The 18,048-nt window shown below is 42.7% G+C and overlaps 1 protein-coding gene across 2 annotated transcripts in view; it reads left to right on the top strand.

Moving 5' to 3' along the window:
* DLGAP4 (DLG associated protein 4) overlaps window positions 1-18,048 on the top strand; it is a 326,608-nt gene that overhangs the window by 76,667 nt on the left and 231,893 nt on the right. Inside the window, exon 2 of one of the 2 annotated variants that reach the window (XM_028734923.2) lies at window positions 2,594-2,775. The gene's annotated coding sequence lies outside the window, so the exon portion shown is untranslated. The remainder of the gene's footprint in view (window positions 1-2,593; window positions 2,776-18,048) is intronic. The other variant, XM_028734925.2, reaches the window with a different exon arrangement.

The raw sequence follows: 18,048 nt of genomic DNA, 5'->3' as shown, positions 1-18,048 counted from the left end.
CCAAAGATCTTGCAGACACCCTTGTTCAAAATCCTGGAGAGCTTCTACCAGTCAGTGTAGTCAGTACAGAGTTAGATGGACAAAAGTTCCAGTTGGTTTAAGCCAGCTTCCTATGCCTCCCTTGCCTTGATTATTTTATTTATTTGAACTATTTATATACTACTAAATTGCCAGGAATTTCTAAGCCATGTACATAATTCTTTTTTTTAAAAGCACGCAATGGCTAAGGTCAATAAAAAATTATCCCCCCAACATACAATGGCTAAAACCAAATACAATTAATCACAAAAACAGGATAGCTCCCTTAAAACACCTGCTGAGGATGAAAAGTCTTTGTTAAGCTCCTAGAGTTCCACAGGAAGGAGAGCTGTCCAATCTCAGTTAAGAGGGCATTCCATAGTAGTGGGTCCACAACACTGAAGAAGATGGGTGTGTGTGTGTGTGTGGGTGTGTGTGTGTGTGTGTGTGTGTGTGTGTAAACCCATCAAGAATTCTTCAATAGAACAGGAAAAAACCTGTGCTTGTAAATAGCCCACAACTATTTCAATTGATTTGACTGCAGGCTTGATAGTTTTTCTGCAGAGTTGACGGCATCATTGCTCATGGTGTGTACATTCATTCCACTATTATCTTTTGCTCACAGGTTCCAGGTACTTTGCCAGTGCTTCAAAATCATCCTTGACCAGAGATTAGAGTGAAACAAAATAGATGTATTTACCCTATGGGCACTGATGCATCTATCTTGCTACATCCCTCTTTTAAAAAATGTATTGTGTATCTTCACATTTAGAGCAGAACTATACATTGCACAGAGATGAGTGCTGCAAAAACGTAAGAAAAACGAGAAAAGGCAGATTTTGAGCGGAGAAAGGGGCAAGGGGGTAGTGCCTAATTCTTCTTCCATATCAGAGATCTGCTCTAAATTGATTCTCCTGTCTGCTTTTGCCCTATGGAGTGCCAAACATATTGTTGCATGCTGCCCCAATCTCTGAGCGGTGTGAGATTCCAGGGGTTCACCCAGGGTTTGTGTTTCCTTTGGAATGAGAAGCAGCGGGGACTGTGGAGTCTGTATAATATATGGTTTATTTGCACATATATACAACCCAAGCTTATGACGGAGAAGCATTAACACCCCTAGAGGGTCTTCCTTCTCTCATATCCACAGCCTTGTATTTCAGGCACGGTTCTGTCTCCCAACCACCCAGCCTGCAGCCTTGCTTCTACATTCTAGCTCACATAACTCAACTCTGACCTCTGTCTTTCTCCCTACCAGCAAGTTGAGGGAGGGTAGCCCACCCATTTTCAGTCTGGCACAGAGCCACTTCCTTTGTTACCTTAATAGCCCTTACTTCCAGGAATTGTATCTGTGCTGGATCAAGGAATACAAAGTAGGCTCAGGCATACAGCCTACCACCCCCAAACTCATAACACTAGGTTTGGAGAGCGAAATGTGTGTTTGGGGTGAGGGAAGTGATGTTGGGGCATGATTTGCAATGGACTGGTAGATGTGGAAAGGGTTAAGCCACTTCTTTGCTCCAACCACTTCTTTGCTCCTAATCTTTCTCCAAAAACTGCACATAGGTCTGCATGTAATTTGGAGTTAGTTTCTTATCTCCAGCAACTTTCAGAGCTGATTCTCTTGACAACTTTTTGAGACCTGTTTTCCATTTTTGGCATAGCCATTTCCTGAACATGCCACAAAGGATCCGTGTGCCAATTTAACACATCAGTACAAACTCATAATCATGGGTGATGAAGCACTTAATCAACACCTGGGCTCCCAGTGGAGCACTCAGACAATTGCTTTGCTATCTGCCCAGTCTGACAGAAAGTCACCACAGATGGAATATAGGCTCAAAGGTGGTGGTGCATATTGGCCTTGAAAGTTACCAAACATGTAGCTAGAAGAATTGCAACTGCTCAACAGCACAGTCTTATTTGTTCCAGTGTGGTGTAGTGGTTAAGAGCGGTAGACTCGTAATCTGGTGAACCGGGTTCCATTCCCCACTCCTCCACATGCAGCTGCTGAGTGACCTTGGGCTAGTCACACTTCTCTGAAGTCTCTCAGCCCCACTCACCTCACAGAGTGCTTGTTGTGGGGGAGGAAGGGAAAGGAGAATGTTAGCCGCTTTGAGACTCCTTCGGGTAATGATAAAGCGGGATATCAAATCCAAACTCTTCCTCTTCTTCCCTGTTTGTGGCATTTTATCTTCAGGGCTCACAGCAGATTAAGTCCAGCAGTTTGCTTTCATTTCCATTTTCTTTAGGTACAGTGTGCCCTTTCTAATCTTGTTACTGGGTAAACTAGCCTTTAAATGCATAGAAAAACTGCCCTCCGTCCACATTGTGAGCTCTCTGGGTTTGTGGTGTGGGATGAGCCACACACCCTAATCCATTATAGTATCCTGAGATTACTGCCGCCATCTTTCAACACTGGTGGCCTGCTTCGTATCCCTTTTCACCCACCTTCAGTCATGTACACAAAATGGAAGGTGGCAAGGATTTGCTCTATGGGGAGCTAGGCCTGTTGGCAGACCAACTCTGTGCTACGGAGATGAAGTTTTCTAACCTGTGTTTTTCATTTCTTCTCCAGACCGAAGAGTCCATTCAGCCGGCTCTTGTGTGGCCATCACCAACAAACCACAACCGTTTCCTCCTTTTATCCAACCAAGTCTCCACACAGCAAGCAGTTGCGTGTACAGAACCGACAGGGCTCCTGTTACAAGCAGGATTGTTCCTGAAGAAAAACTGAATCCCTGGATGACCATTCTTATGGTGAGTACCATACAATGGTGTGTGTTTTTTCATAGGGGTATATAACATTGTTCAACTTTTGTACTGGTAACATCATTATGATCTGGATAAATTGGATAATTATGTATTTAAGTAACTCTGCAGTGCATTTTTATTAGCTGACAATATATATGTTAGAAGAGTGTACACAAAGGGGGGAAATGTTCTTTCTCCTTAATGCACCCTAGAAACAAGGATAACACAAGGAAAAATAGTTATGTGGAATTGAATTTTTGTGGTTTGATTTGAGAAGTTAGGATGGTCGCTATGATGATCTCTGATTCAATGAGCTATTATAATTACACAAATGAGGGCATTTGTCTGTTCTGTATTCCATGGTTGACTTGTTTCCACTTAGAGCAATGTGAAGCAAGGTTTTCTATGAAGAAGTGGCAAAACCTTCTGTCTTTTGTTTCTGTTTAATATTGCATTCTGGTGATCCAGATGGTAATAACCCATTGCAGAGGAACCTCTGACCATAATGAGGGAAGGCTTAGGCTGCATACGCCATATGGAAGTACATGGCAGGTGTATGAGTGGGTGGGTGGATGTGGGTGTGGGTGGGTGAGTGAGTGAGTGAGTGAGAGAGCGCACACACACACACACACACACACACACACGTGGTGTGAGTGGCAGAATCCCACCATGCAATTTGCTAGTGGACATACAATGTGCTTCCTTGGTGCTCAGGTACTGACCAGACCTAAATCTGCTTAGCTATGGCAAGGCAGTGGCCTCATGTGCCTCCAGACCACACACATGTTGATGCTGTATAGAAGAGCCATAAACACAGGGAGGTCAGTGGTGGTGCCTACTGCTGTATATTCAATCCTGCCTCCCAATGCACTCAATATCTTTTGTTTGGCCCACATGGACAGGGCTAGTAAGTCTGGTGTTAGTGTGAGCTTCAGGTGCCTTCTAGTGGAACTGGAGAAACTGCATTCACATGGCACAAAATAATGGTTGGGATCACTGGATTTGCAATACTGCTAATAGCTGGGTACTCCTAGGTCATGTCTACATTGAAATATAAACTTGGCAGAAGGCCCTGAGGATGGAGGTTGCTTCCTGTTTTGTTGATCGCATCCTGGCTGTTCAAAGTTTGAAGGGAGGTTAGACAATGTCAGAAGTTTATTGTGCACTCATCCTGGTCTATGTGCAGGGAGGTTAGCTGACATTGCATCTAGGAATTGCTGTCCCACACTTTTGGAGGGAAGGGAGTGGGAGATAGTAGCACAAGTAAATCAACTTTGCTTGCCCAACCTGAATTGTTTTGCTGTTTTCTTTTACTTCTTTACTTGTTTTTATTCTGTAATTTATTCTGTGACCTGCCCTAAGATCTTATGACAAAGGGTGGTATATAAATCTTAATAATAATAATAATAATAATAATAATAATAATAATAATAATAATAATAATAATTTTAATTTTAATTTGCTGGTAAGTAATTGAGTCCCACCTGAAAACAGTGACAGCCAGAAACGTTTCAAATCCAAAGTGGGAACCTTGCTTTGATTTGTTGACAGATGGCATGATAGAAGCCTCTATACACCTGTAATGAGTGCAGGGCACTAAGTATTCTCAATGTTACAGAAAAGCTGCCCGTTTTGAAAGTTCTTGTCTCATTACCCTCAGATCAATAGAGCAATTCTGTGTAGAGCAAAGTTTCAAGAAGCACACATGAAATCTCAATAACAAAATATAATGTCTCAAAGATTCTGAGAGCCATACAGAGGTCTCTTGTCATTTTATGGATCAATAGACCCATAAGATAAGGAGCTGGAATGTTGGTGAGCATGGTTCAGCCACACTCCTTAAAGGCTGATGAAAGGAGAAGAAAAGGGTATTAAAGAAGCAAGGTTCTAGAAAGAGGGGAAATGGCTGTATCAGAATTCCTCCTTGACTGCCTGTTATAGTGATATGCTCAATTGCTTTTTGGTGAGACTCTTTTAAATTGATATCCCTTGCAGCACAGAGTCTTTTTCGAAAGCTGTAACATCCAATAATATTTTTTCCCCATGCTATCACTTTGGGGTGCAGCAGCTTTTCTTTGTTTTTATCACTTTCATTGCCTGGAAATCTGATGCTGTAGATACAAAAAAAAATTTTTTTTAAGAAAACATGTGTTTTCAGGAAACATGTTACTAGTATTCAGAGGCAGGCTTCCTTCCTTGCTTTCTTTGTAAAATTCCTCTCTAGCAGTGGCAGGTGGTGCTCATTGGCTCAGTAGGGTGGGAGACTGGGAGGCCAACAGTAGGTGGAGCCAGAGACAACTAATTCCAGCTTCCTCCCTACTGAGTTCTACGAGTTTGAATCTGTCACTAACGAGGAGGAAGCTGAGAGCCAGTGCCCTCCCTCTAAATTGTTGATAAGGATGGAGGTAGATAAATGGGACCCAGCTTAGGGTGGACTGAGCTTGATGGCGCAGTGCCCCATTCTCCCTAATGGATCAGCCTCCACTAACTTCCAGAGTTAAAAGTATGAGAGAGATTTACTTAACCAGAGTGATGATAGGAATAGGGGGCACAATCCATTGTATAAGCCCTCTTTTTTCTGCAGCTCCTGTTTCATTTTTATTTTTTTTTTAGGGCTAAATGTAAGAATGTTTAAGTCCCACCCTTGAGAGTCATCACATAGGCTCTCCTTCATGTAAAATCCCTTTTCCGTGCTCATATAGTTTCCTCTTTTAAACACTTTCAGAAGAGGCGGGGGGACGACTCCATCCATGTTTGGTGCATTTGTTTCATTGTCTAAACTTTCTTACAGCTTGAAGGACTTCCCTCCAATCCTAAATCTGTTCTCCAAAAACTGATTACTCAGCTTCTTAAGCATCTTTGAATGGCACTGACAAAAGTTCCTTTTCTTTTTCCCGTCCACCTCCAGGAGATTTAACATTTGCTGGCATGCCTTTGCCCATTTGTCTAGTCTTGCCATGCTTTCAACCTTGCACGGTACATTATTCATTTCAAACCCTTTATCGTTGCTCATGTTCTCTTTAACCTTGCCTTGCCTTGCCACAAAAAGGAAAGTGGTGACAAAAAATACTTTTGATGCTGATTGGTTTATATTTATTTCCTTTATTAACCTAAACCCCCTGTAATGCATACATCTTTTGGGCTTGGTTATTTAACTTAATATGCTGTATTATTTTCTGTCTTATACATGTCATGCCTGAATTTTGCTTTTTACCTGATGATGAATACCCATTATTTGTTGTTTGTATTGTTTTATGCTGTTGCTAATAAAAATATATATTATAAAAATCCCTGCATGCAGTACTAGAATTGAGTCCTATGGCACCTTAAAGACAAACAAAATGTTTTCAGATATAATTTCTTGAACTAGAATGCGCTCTACCAGCTAGTTGCATAAAGTAGATGTGTGTGCACGCACACACAGAAACACATATACATATGTTCATGCTAGCACACAAAAGCTAGCGCTGCAATCCAAGCAAATGCCCGATATGTCTTGCATTCTGCAGAAAGTGCTGAGGTATGTGCTTCTTGAACAGCAACCCCCCCCCCCCCCGGCACTCTGATATTGTTTCCATTGGCCATTTGTAAGCTACTCTGGGATACTTTTCCACTTGAAGAGTAGGTGAAGCTGCTTTGGCTAGACTTCCCCCTCACCCACTACATTTGTGATATCGCTGGGCAGAACTTATCATGGGATGAAAGGTCAGCACAAATGTTGTGTGTGTGTAGAGTTCAATATCAAAGAAGGCTACTAAGTCTGATGCACACCTATCTTCACTGTTGGCATCAGCAAGCTTCAGAATATGTTGCTGGAAACCCCAGGAGAAGAGGCTGCTGTTGCACTTAGGTCCTGTTTGTGAGCTTCCCACAGGTTTCTGGATGGCCACTGTGAAAAGAGGCTGCTGGACTAGATAGACCTTTGGCCTTATGCTGCAGGGCTTCATCTTAAACTGTATTCTATCGAGTAAAAATTTCTCTCTTTTTTCATCTTTTGGGGTGTTGGGGGAATATCATCGCAGGGGAAATTTACTGGAGTTCTTTAAAACGTTTTTGAGCTAGTGGCTGCACTTTTAAATTTCCTAGATGGAAATGGAATGGCAGCCATCACAAAAAAGTGGTGGCGAACGTTTCTGCTTCCTCTCTCCCTCTCTCACATACACACATATCTCCTGAGACTAGAACAGTCTGAAAAAATAAAAAATTGCAGCTGCAAGCCTGACAAAGCTATAAAGAACCCCTCTAGGTTTTTCAGGCACACTTAAACATTGTCCCACTTCCTCCACATACAATTCAAAAATCCCGCCAGCTTGCCAGCTCCTTGGGCACATGTAAAGTAATTCTTTGGCTTCTGATCAATGAATTTGTCCAATTTTTAAAGTGCTGGAGTACTCCATTGGATTTGCTCCAAGAGATATTAACACAGCTACCCTTTTGAAATATATTCAATTCACGTTGAGTAAAGGGGGGCTGTTAATACAGAGTAGGAATTTCTTCCTTGAGTAAGGAATAACAAAATTATTTTCTTTAAAACTATTTAAATTAATGGAAAATAACAGTTATGTTCCTTTCATTCACCATCTATTTTTCAGAACCATTTATTGTTATTTTAACTACAGTGGTACCTCAGGTTACATATGCTTAAGGTTACAGACTCCACTAACCTAGAAATAGTACCTCGGGTTAAGAACTTTGCTTCAGGATGAGGACAGAAATTGTGCTCTGGCGGCGCGGTGGCAGCGGGAGGCCCTATTAGCTAAAGTGGTGCTTCAGGTTAAGAACAGTTTCAGGTTAAGAACAGACCTCCAGAATGAATTAAGCAGTTAACCCGAGGTACCACTGAATAACAAAGGCAAAGAAAACCTTGTGAATCAGCAAAACAAGGGGATTCTCGGATCACCTTGTGATTCATGTGAGCTGTATTGCAGTATTAAAAACACTATGAGTTTTACAGCTGTGGAGGAAACACAACATGAAATGAATGATATCTGGGCATGTACACTCGGCATAGAAGACAGTTTTTCATTTTTATGATGAGTTGTTTAGAAGATGGACATTCATCACAGTCAAGGGCGGGGCTAGGAACAAAAGAGAGTGAAATAAGAGTATGTCATGGAAACAAAATATGGAGAATCAAGTGTCTGATTTGTCGCCTGGATTATTCTATCCAGCATGTTGCATTCGGCTCCTTTGCTTCTTCTGCATGCCATTATAGATGGGAACAAAATATGTAGGTGTTGTATTACACATCCTCCTCTGTGCCTGATTCATAGAGTAAATGTGGGTCTGTCACAGCTCATAGCTGCAGTCTCTGTCTCTTAAGTGCAAGAAATATAGGGATTTGTTGCATTCTGTCTGAGGGGTTGTCTGAGAGGTTTTCATTGTATTGATCAAGGGTACAACATGTCAGGAGAGCTATCTAAGGTAATGGCCATTGCCACATCTTGTGGTGTTGAATAATATAAGTTTACTCTGTCTTGAATGAAAGACAACTTCATTTTCTTCTATCTTGAATTATGCAGATGGTGGATTTATAGAAGTTAGTATTTGCATAATCTTCTGTCATGCTCTTCCCCCTTCAGAAGGACCTACTGGAAAGGTGGGCACTGCCTATGAAGCATTAGTCCAGGCATAGGCAAATTCAGCCCTCCAATTGTTTTGGGACTACAACTCCCATGATCCTTAGCTGACAGGACCAGTGGTCCACAGGGATGATGGGAATTGTAGTCCCAAAACATCTGAAGGGCTGAGTTTGCCTATGCCTGCATTAGTCCAACTTCTAACCCAAAGATACTGTGAGAGCCTGCTACAATCCTGTCCCAGCTATGACATATGAGATGGAATATAAACTTGCAGTACAGAAACAGATAACTTGCTCAACACGCATCACCCCCAACTGACACTATATCATGCATCAGAGCAAATTTGCAATTGGTGTTTCTGACAATCAACAAGATGGGGATTGACACATGCCCCTTCTTATAAGTGGTATGCTTCATCCTGTTGTTGGCAGCCAAGAGTCCTAAGATTATTGTCCCTAATCAATGGGAAAATTGCAAGTCAGTACCTCTTTAACTAAATAGCACTGTTCATAAAATGAACCAAGTGAGGCCCATTCTCATGATCCTCTCTACATGTGGCAGTAGGGTTTTTGAGTCAATATTTGTTGACTCAAGTTCTGGGCCACAAACTACATGTGTGGGAAGAGACCGTTGTGTGAATGTCACTGGGACCTACAGAAATCAGTGAGTTTGGGATGTTCTTCATACTGCTGGGCTGATTCCCCAAGAAGCTGCTCTACAGCAGGATACAAGAAGCCAATGTGTCTTGAGTTCTGCATGCATTGTTTGCAAGAGTGAGACATCCTAAATCAGAGGTCAGCAAACCTACCGTGCCTCAGGCCGGTGTCTCCAGCGCAGGCCGGAGGGCGGCGGAGCAGGTGCCCATACGCGTGCGCACACGCTATTTCCGGCGCACTTCCAGGTCGGAGGAGCACCAGAAATAGCTTGTGCGCATGTGCACAGGCCACCTCCGACCCGGATGTGCACCGGAAATGGCGCTTGCACATGCGCAAATAACGCCAGTGCATGCGCACAAGCTATTTCTAGTGTTCCTCTGACCCGGAAGTGGGCAGCTGCACAGTGCGGTGTCGGTAAGAGTGGGCAGCAGGGGTCACCGCAGGCTGGATAAACGAGTCCCTTGGGCCTTATCTGGCCCATGGGCCTTAGATTGGGGACCCCTGTCCTAAATGAATGGCTGCCATAGCTGGAAGTTGGCATATAATTGATTTTAAGCCACTGCTGCCACACACAAAAATGGTTCTCTGTGTGTGAGAGAAAGAGAGAGGACAGGCCCAGATACCATGCCTGTTGCTGGGACCAGCCACTCCTCAAACTGCTAGATGCCAGCTTTTGTGCTGAGCATACCTTCTGCAGATGTGCCTGACTCCTGAGTATTTATTCCCCAAATGCAACAGAGTTCTGCTTATGTATTCAGGCACATTTTACACCTTGAACCCTCTCAAGGCCATTTCTCACATTGCAAAGGGGGAAAACCTGTTTATCTATAACGAGTACACTCAACAGCAAGCTACAACCAGCTCCATTTCCCTGACACGTTACCATATGATCTGCATATTTGCAAACACTAGCCTTTCAACATTGATTTATCTGTCTGTTTGCATGCTTGGAACACTTGAGCCAGAAGTCACATTCTCTGACTCTCTCCCTTCCCTGACTCCAGTGCTTCCTTTTCATTTTTACCCTTCCTAATATTAAATAACTGTTAATCCTCAGCCCAGACCCAAGAGAGACTTTTCCCCTCGTCCACTCCAATCATAGTCTGCCTGGATAAAAGGAGATTCTCTGAGGGTGGTGTTTTTGAAAAAATTCTCTGGTGCATGAAGAATATAATTATCAGGCACCCTAAATAACAGCAGACTAGTTGGGATTTTTAATAGACTTTGTTAACAATGTTAAGCACCTGCAACTAATACGCATGCCTGTTTGTGTGTATTTCGAAGCTGATGCAAAGAGACCAAACTGAATATAGCTCCGTGTACCACTATAAATATAGCATTTCAAAAGAAGCAAGTGCTTGCAACTTATGTAAGACCCATTTAAAATAACTCTGCATGTAAATGAATTACGTTTCTGTGCAGATAAAATTTAGAAAGTATTGTTCTTCCTTTTTGCTTTTAATAGTCACACATAACACCGCCTCTCTCTTTCTTCACTTGTTGGGAGGTGTGTTTTGCTTAAAAGAAAATCAAAAGGGCTGATTGGAAATTGCTAAATACGCTGGAGGTGCCACATGCCACCTTGTTTCATGCTCTGAATGAAATTGCTCCTCATTTTCAAGGCTGGGGTTTTGATAGGTGTTGCTGTAGCTCCTGATTGCAGTTATTGTAATGGTTCCTTGATTAGTACTGGGGTGTTCCCCAGCAAGAAGGAATCTCGTTCCTCAAACTGTTCCTCCTTCCTAGGGACCTCAGATGCCTTTTAAAATAATTACACGTGTATATTTTCCTCTTAATTACAATTGCTTGATTTGTTTTTCTGTGTTCTCTCTCTCTCTCTCTCTCTCTCTCTCTCTCTCTCCTTCTCCCTCTCCCTCTCTCTTATGTGTTCTCTATTATTATTTAGGTGGCACATTTTTTTGTTCTAAGCACTTAATTATCCTCCCGAGATGCATTTCATTTATTCATTAACGCAGATCCTGGAGCTGTTGGTTTGCTTTATTTCTCCATGCTTTCGCATTAAAAAATAATATCAAAACTAATGATCCCAACCCGTTAAGATCTGCCAACCTGCTCCTCCTGTGTTGTAGCTTCTGTTATTGTTTGTCCGCTTGGATGCTCTGGTGCCACACTGAAAAAAGGTTGCAGGGTATTGTTAGGGTTCATTTGTTTGGCAGACAGAAGCTCCTTGAAAATTGGAAGGTAAACCGTGTCACTGGTTTGAGCCAAGTGTGCGCGCTGCTGACTTGAGAACAGAAAGCCACGTGGAATCCTCAAGGCAGGTGCCAAGTCCTCTGGCACAAGGCTTGCAGAATCCTGCTGTTTCTCGTGGATGGAGCTGGCAAATCCCGTTCTGTCCCACCTTCATCCTGTTCGAGGAAGGGCAGCTGTGCCACATGCCTGAACGACAGCAGGTAGCCCACAGAAAGCAGGGAGAGCAGTCCTCATGCTGCCTTGTCACCTTATGTTCCATTGTGTGACTCAACTGGCAGAGCCAGAGAGGAGGAGGAGGAGGGAAATGGGCAGGGAAAAAGTCAGGAATTAGGCAAATTCAGGCCTGGATTGGAATTTCTCTGGATTCATCAGTCTGCATTTCTCTCTCCCCTGTTCCCAACCCCAGCTGCAGTCCTCCTAGGAGAATCAAGTGATAATACTTCTCTGTGGATTGGTGAATATTGGGCAAAGTTGCATACAAGCATGTATGTGAAGAGAAATTTCCACTAAGATGCTAATGAATTTTCATGGGGACTTCTTTTTTTCCCTTTTTTTAAGTGGAGAACTGAACTTGAGGAAATAGGAAAAAATGAGAACCAGAGAGGAACTAAAATTCCTAACTTGGGCTCACCTTGGGGACAAGGTGTTGATACATGGGACATGGTGTGTCCAGCATACATCCAGATAGTCCTTTGGCATCTTCCAACAATCCAGGAAGGTGGAACGGAAACGTGTGAGTGGGGAGATATTCCCATTCACTCTTGGTAGAAAGAACCGCCAGAGGGAGGGGAGGACTTCTAGCCTGTATGAGCATGGGGGATGTTTGAAATATGTTGGATAGGTTGCTATATAATGGGGAATTACGGAATTGTAGAGTTGGAAGAGACCCTGAGAGTAATATTGTGGCGTTCATACAGAGCCCCTGGTCATTTCATGGACTATTGACCTGTACACCACTGCTTTATTCTTCCGCTGCCACCAACCAGGCTTCTTCTGGTGAAATACTGAGTCTCAGTCAGATTGTAAAATCAACAACGAAGATTAAAGTTTATTGAAGAACAAACAAGTTTTAAATATGTTCAGAATGGTTTCTCAAATGCACGCCCTTAACTAGATGTGGTACTATCTCACAGTGTTACACTCTTCTCTCTCAGTTCTATCCCTGTCTCTCTCTCTAACTGTCACAACCACTATGTTCAACTTTTTCTGCCTTTGTCTGATCTTCACTCCTCTAACTCCCAATGGTAAACCCCTGGGCTGAGCCAGTGGGGTGTAGTGGTTAAGAGCGGTAGACTTGTAATCTGGTGAACTGGGTTCACATCTCCGCTCCTCCACATGCAGCTCCACATGCAGCTGCTCCACATGCAGCTGCTCCGCTCCTCCACATGCACCTTGGGCTAGTTACACTTCTCTGAAGTCTCTCAGCCTCACTCACCTCACAGAGTGTTTGTAGTGGGGGAGGAAGGGAAAGGAGAATGTTAGCCGCTTTGAGACTCCTTAGGGTAGTGATAAAGCGGGATATCAAATGCAAACTCTTCTTCTTCTTCTTCTTCTTCTTCTTCTTCTTCTTCTTCTTCTTCTTCTTCTTCTTCTAAACCAGGTAGGCTCCGCCTCTGAGCTTTCTCATTGGTCAACCTACATTAACCATTTCCATCCCCCGTGTACAAACATAATCACAAGGAATGGGCAAACGCCACATCTATATTCCGACTCCCTGCAATGCAAAAATATGCAGTTGTCCCATACGGGGATTGGACCCACAGCCTTGGCGTTATCAACTCCACGTTCTAACCAACTGAGCTAGGCCATTGTTTCCAACACACTATGTTTATTTTTAAAAGCAGCCTTCCCCAGCCTTGCACCTGCAGATGTTGTTTGTGTACTATCTCCACCCACCATGGCCAGTGGTCAGGGAAGATGGGGCTCCTGGGCTGAGGAAGTTTTAGAAACAGTCATTTTATTCTACAGCCCTTCTCCACAATCATATGGGGGCCAATTCCCTAGGGCCCTGGGGCCCAAGCACCCACAAAATTCCCCATGAAGGGGCCAGGCACCCACAAAATTTCAGTGCCAGGGTCATGCACGCTGCATGGCACCCACGGGCACCCATGGTCTTGGGCCAAGTTGGCACTCCTGTCCACAATGGTAATTTGTTAATTTCCAAGCAACCTCCCATAGGATCCAGGTGAAGGCCCCATCGAACACCAGCGCTGCACCATTTTGGCTCCTTTGCTGCAGCTCACATTTCCCAGCAATGCCTGGTATACATCTCTTCTATCCCTCCTCCCTTTTCCAGAGCTCACAAATATCATCCCTTGATCTGTGACAGAAATCAAAGCAAATGCTTGCAGCAGCTTTTAAAGTTGATTATTCAGCAAGAATAAATGGAAAGGATTGGGAGCCCTGGGCAAGCATTTAGATCAGTTTGGGAGTGAATTATCTACCGAATCCCCGGGAGGCGTTTACATTTATCAGAGACTTGAGGGTGCCTTTCCCTGCCACGTTGTATTTCTTCCCCTCCCTCTTTCTCCCTGTGGCACTCCTGCTACAGAATCAGAAATGCTGCCATTTACCTCTGCACCAATAGCTTCCATGTCTTTTTAGTCTGTTTCTTTGCTGCAAGATGGGGGCGGAGGATGCCAGCTAGCATGCCCTGTCACCTGAAGCAGCTCAATTCAGCCCATATGGATGGAGAGGTCTGACACTGAGCGTCCTTCATCTCAAGCTAAATCATCATTCTGGAAAAGTGCAGGCGGTTAAGTACATGTCAAGGCAGTTAAATGGTGGTGAGAATTCCATTCAGTAATGGGAGGGTTGAAGTCTGCTATTGAAATGTCTCACTGAGTAGGCTTATGCCAGGAATTGGAAATGTGTGGTCCTCCAGCTGTTGTTGAACTGCAGCATCCATCGTCCCTGAGTTGGTGATCTCTCCAGCCAACATGGCCAATGCTTAGGGTTGAAAGGGGATCCAAGGCTGGGCAGTGTTGGCAGAGTAGCTAAATTGCAGCTAGGAAACCAAATCATGTGCAGTACTGACTCTTTTCTTGAAATTAAAACTTGTTAAAATATTCAAAAGCTTTTACTTGCAGAACATATAGACAAAGAAGAATATATGCAAAGTATTTACATTCAGGTGCTTATCCAAGCATAGGCTTAATTTTTCTTAGTTGAAGATTTCTGCTTCTTCCTTAAACATTCAAACGAACTGTGTCTTTCTCTCTTTCCAGTACTTGCACTCAGTCTTCTGTACATTTCCCAGCTAGGCCATGCAGTTCCTTCTGAGGGGCTTCCACTTTCTCCTTCCAGCAGACTTCTCCTTATTGCTTCTTTGGGAGAACATCAGCTTCTGTACTACTTTCTGTCACATACATTCACACAGAAACATCAGCACTCTTCTATTGTGCTTAGAGAGAGCATTATCTAACACCGTCTCTTCTTCAGTGTTCATGGAGATGCAGCCATTACAATCAAGTCACACACAAAGCAAAATTGAGAATGTAATAAGATACCTCCCATGTGACCAGAGTTAGCCAATCACACAAGAGTTACTGGAGAACATTCCAGAATTAAACACACAGTAATACATGTAAGCATTTCCAAATTTAGTAAATTAAATCGCTCTGCTTAACAGGCAGATGAGAGTTACAGTCCAACAATATCTGGATGGTCACATTATCTCTGGCCTATACCCAGAGCTCCTTGAAACACTCCAAAAGCACGCAGTTGACTCTCCTGACACAAACTTATTCTTACTTTGTCCCATATACTAAATAATGGAACATTCAGCATATTGAAGAAAGCAGGTGTTCCTTTCACATTTCACTCTCACTTTTTCGGTTAGGGACCCTACTCTGTAGCATACTGAGCAAAGTGCTTAATCCATCCTTGCAATAGATCTCTTGTGCGTGTGTGTGTGTGTGTGTGTGTGTGTGAATTGAATGTCTGCCCAAGGAATTGTCACAAAAAGGAGATCCCGCTGGGGAAATTGTTTCTGTGGTTTCATAATGGTGCTTCTTTCTCTCAGTGTCAATTGATTTTGGGGAGGGGGGCATGACTTGAATTAATTGAATGGATAAGGGTGGCTGGCAAGCATGAAGCAAAAGAAATCTCTGCCCATCTCATCACTTTTGTTGCAGACCCTGCCTCTGTAGCATGCTGTGTTCAGGGACAGTCACTGATAATTGCATAAGCTCAGCCATATTAGTTTGGAGATGAATAAAAGTGAGACTTGTCTTGAATGGGATAGGAGTTAAAAGAAACAGGAGAGACACAAACGATGACATGTCTTTCCAGTAGAGTCAGAAAGATGCCTTGGAGGTGTGAATCGCCAACCATTTATAAGGCTTTTGTAAGTAAATGGACTGAATCATGCTGATTCAAGTACCAAAATAACTTGAAAAGATACAACTGAGAATTCTACCAAAAACACTAATGGGGTTCTTTGCATTTCTCTAAGGCAGGGTGTTTTGTTTTGTTTTGTTTTGTTTTGTTAAGGTTTTTGTCTTTGAGCTTATATGGCTAGATTTTCAAATGATAGCAAACTTGGTTTTTTTTTTAAAAAAAAAAACCAAACCAAAGGCTTAGCACCCAAAATGGGAGCTCTACATTTGGCAGTGCTGAGCACCCAGCAGTTCCCATTGTATGGCAATAACATATGAGTATGCCGAGTGTGAACTGAATGCCTAAAAATCCAGCTTTTCTTAAGACTGGCCAATAACCATTCATCCTGTTTTGGCCCTTCTTCCACCAGCAAAACTACTTCACCAGAAGAGTCTTCCATTCCAGGTGTACTGGTGAAAAATGAGTCCATCCAGTATAAGATGATTTCTGTGAGCTGCCATTGCTCTCTATTGACAAAAGGTGAAAGGAGGTCGTATTTAAAACTAACTGATCCTCTTAAGCAGGTATCTCCGTAACTGTGGTAGCAATAGTAGTGGAGTCTGGAATATAGTTGCTTAATCCTGCACATGAACTGCCTTCTTAATATGTAAAACATTTTTGGGTTTGTGGGTAGGATCTGGATTTGAGCCTTGGATTACCAGTTGGCTCTTCATGCTGTACATAATGCCTACTTACAAGCAAATTCTGTTCAATAGAGGTCCTCGCAATATTAATTAAAAGTTTTCTGTTTGCAGGTCCCTTCATTTTATTGCTTCCTGTTCAATATGGCTGATGAGTGGTGAATTGCACCTTATTTATTCAGCTTCTGTTCTCCACAAGAGGCTTTAATTACTGATTTCCTTGCATTTTCCCTTTTCTTTCTTATGCAGTGCAATAGCACTGTTTTGCTATAAAAGAAAGAAGGAAGGCAATGCCAGGAAACTAGTTTCCTTGTAGCGAACAGAAGCTAAATAATTAAAGGGGAATTTATCACTAATTCCCCAGCCAGTACATAACAGAAAGCAATAAAATGGGCAGAACCTGCAAACAGGAAACATTTAATGGTAACAGTAGCCCTTAAAGTCTGAATAGCTGTTTGCCAGTCCACATTGAGCTGGTTATACAATTGACTTTTACTGCAAAACAAAAAAACCAAAAACCTACAAATCAGGTTTTTATTAAAAAATACAGGGGGTGTACAACACAGGGAGAACAACACAGAAAACACAGGAATACAGCAATATTATTTAGATATTTTTATGTCTTCAATATTATTTATATTTGTTTGTATCCCATATGCATTAATAACAGCCTCTGAATCAGGCATAGCCAGCTTCTACCATTGGCCATGCTTGCTGTGGCAGATGGGATCTGTAGTTTGAAACAACTCGAGGACAATATGTTGGCTACCCTTATCTCTAAACTGTGGGCTAGCCTACTCCAAGCTCTCTGCTTAACCTTTCAACCTGAATTGAATGCTTGACCACAGTTTCAGAGGCCCGATCTTCTAATTACATTCCAGTGTCCCCACCACACCTTGAAACTCAATTCACCTGTATCCACTAGAGCCATTTCACACACTATTCAAGGGCAAACCTGGATATGACACCAGGCCAGGGGTACACTTAAATAGGTAACTTCAGCCAATCGTGACTCTCTGATGACTGTACTTATGTGAAAACTTATGTTTGTTCCATTCACATTTTGGTTTCCGGTGTACGCTTTAGATTTTTAAGGGAACATCTAAAATATTTAACATGTGTATTTTCCCCAATTCGGTCCTATGACCAGGGGGTTCCCAAGCCTTATTTGCACTTAAGCTAACTTGAGGACATCTTTTTCAATATATGGCATTCACTGTGTGACGACAGGTGGAAGAAAAGAATGTCGCCTCATAGGAATGGGGAAAACTGCAGTGCAATAAAAGTTTACACATCTGTATGCTAAGTCTGAACTCTGGGGCGAAAAACCCCCTCTGCTTTATTTCAATCCTCCCAGCAGTTTTGTTACGACTGAGCACATAACTCCTTTGCTTATTTAGGAAACAATGTTATTGATCATGTCTGTAGCACAGATAAAGTACGCTAAGTTCTTTGAACTTTTAATTACATTCATTCTCATAGCAACCCTGCGAGGCAAGTTATTAATGCTCCTTCCTTTCTAGTGATTGGGGATTAAAGCTGAGACACATAGCAACTTGCTCAAGGCTACTTTGTATGCAGCATGTACTTGAACTTAGGATGTGTCCACACCAGAGTAAAATGTGGGCTGCAATTGCCTGCCTCCCCGTTAACATAATTGTGGGCCACATGATGTCCTCATTACCACAGTGCCATCCTGGACCCCAGCTCTTAAATGTGTTTTTTATCCTTTCTGTTTCATACTTTCCATACATTGGAAAAACCCTGCATTTAAAGGGGGAAAGTCTGAGACAACATTGGGTTGGG

The sequence above is a fragment of the Podarcis muralis genome, chromosome 5, assembly GCF_964188315.1.
Source record: "Podarcis muralis chromosome 5, rPodMur119.hap1.1, whole genome shotgun sequence".
In the NCBI taxonomy this organism is placed as follows: domain Eukaryota; kingdom Metazoa; phylum Chordata; class Lepidosauria; order Squamata; family Lacertidae; genus Podarcis; species Podarcis muralis.
This window is presented reverse-complemented; position numbering and strand designations above follow the sequence as displayed.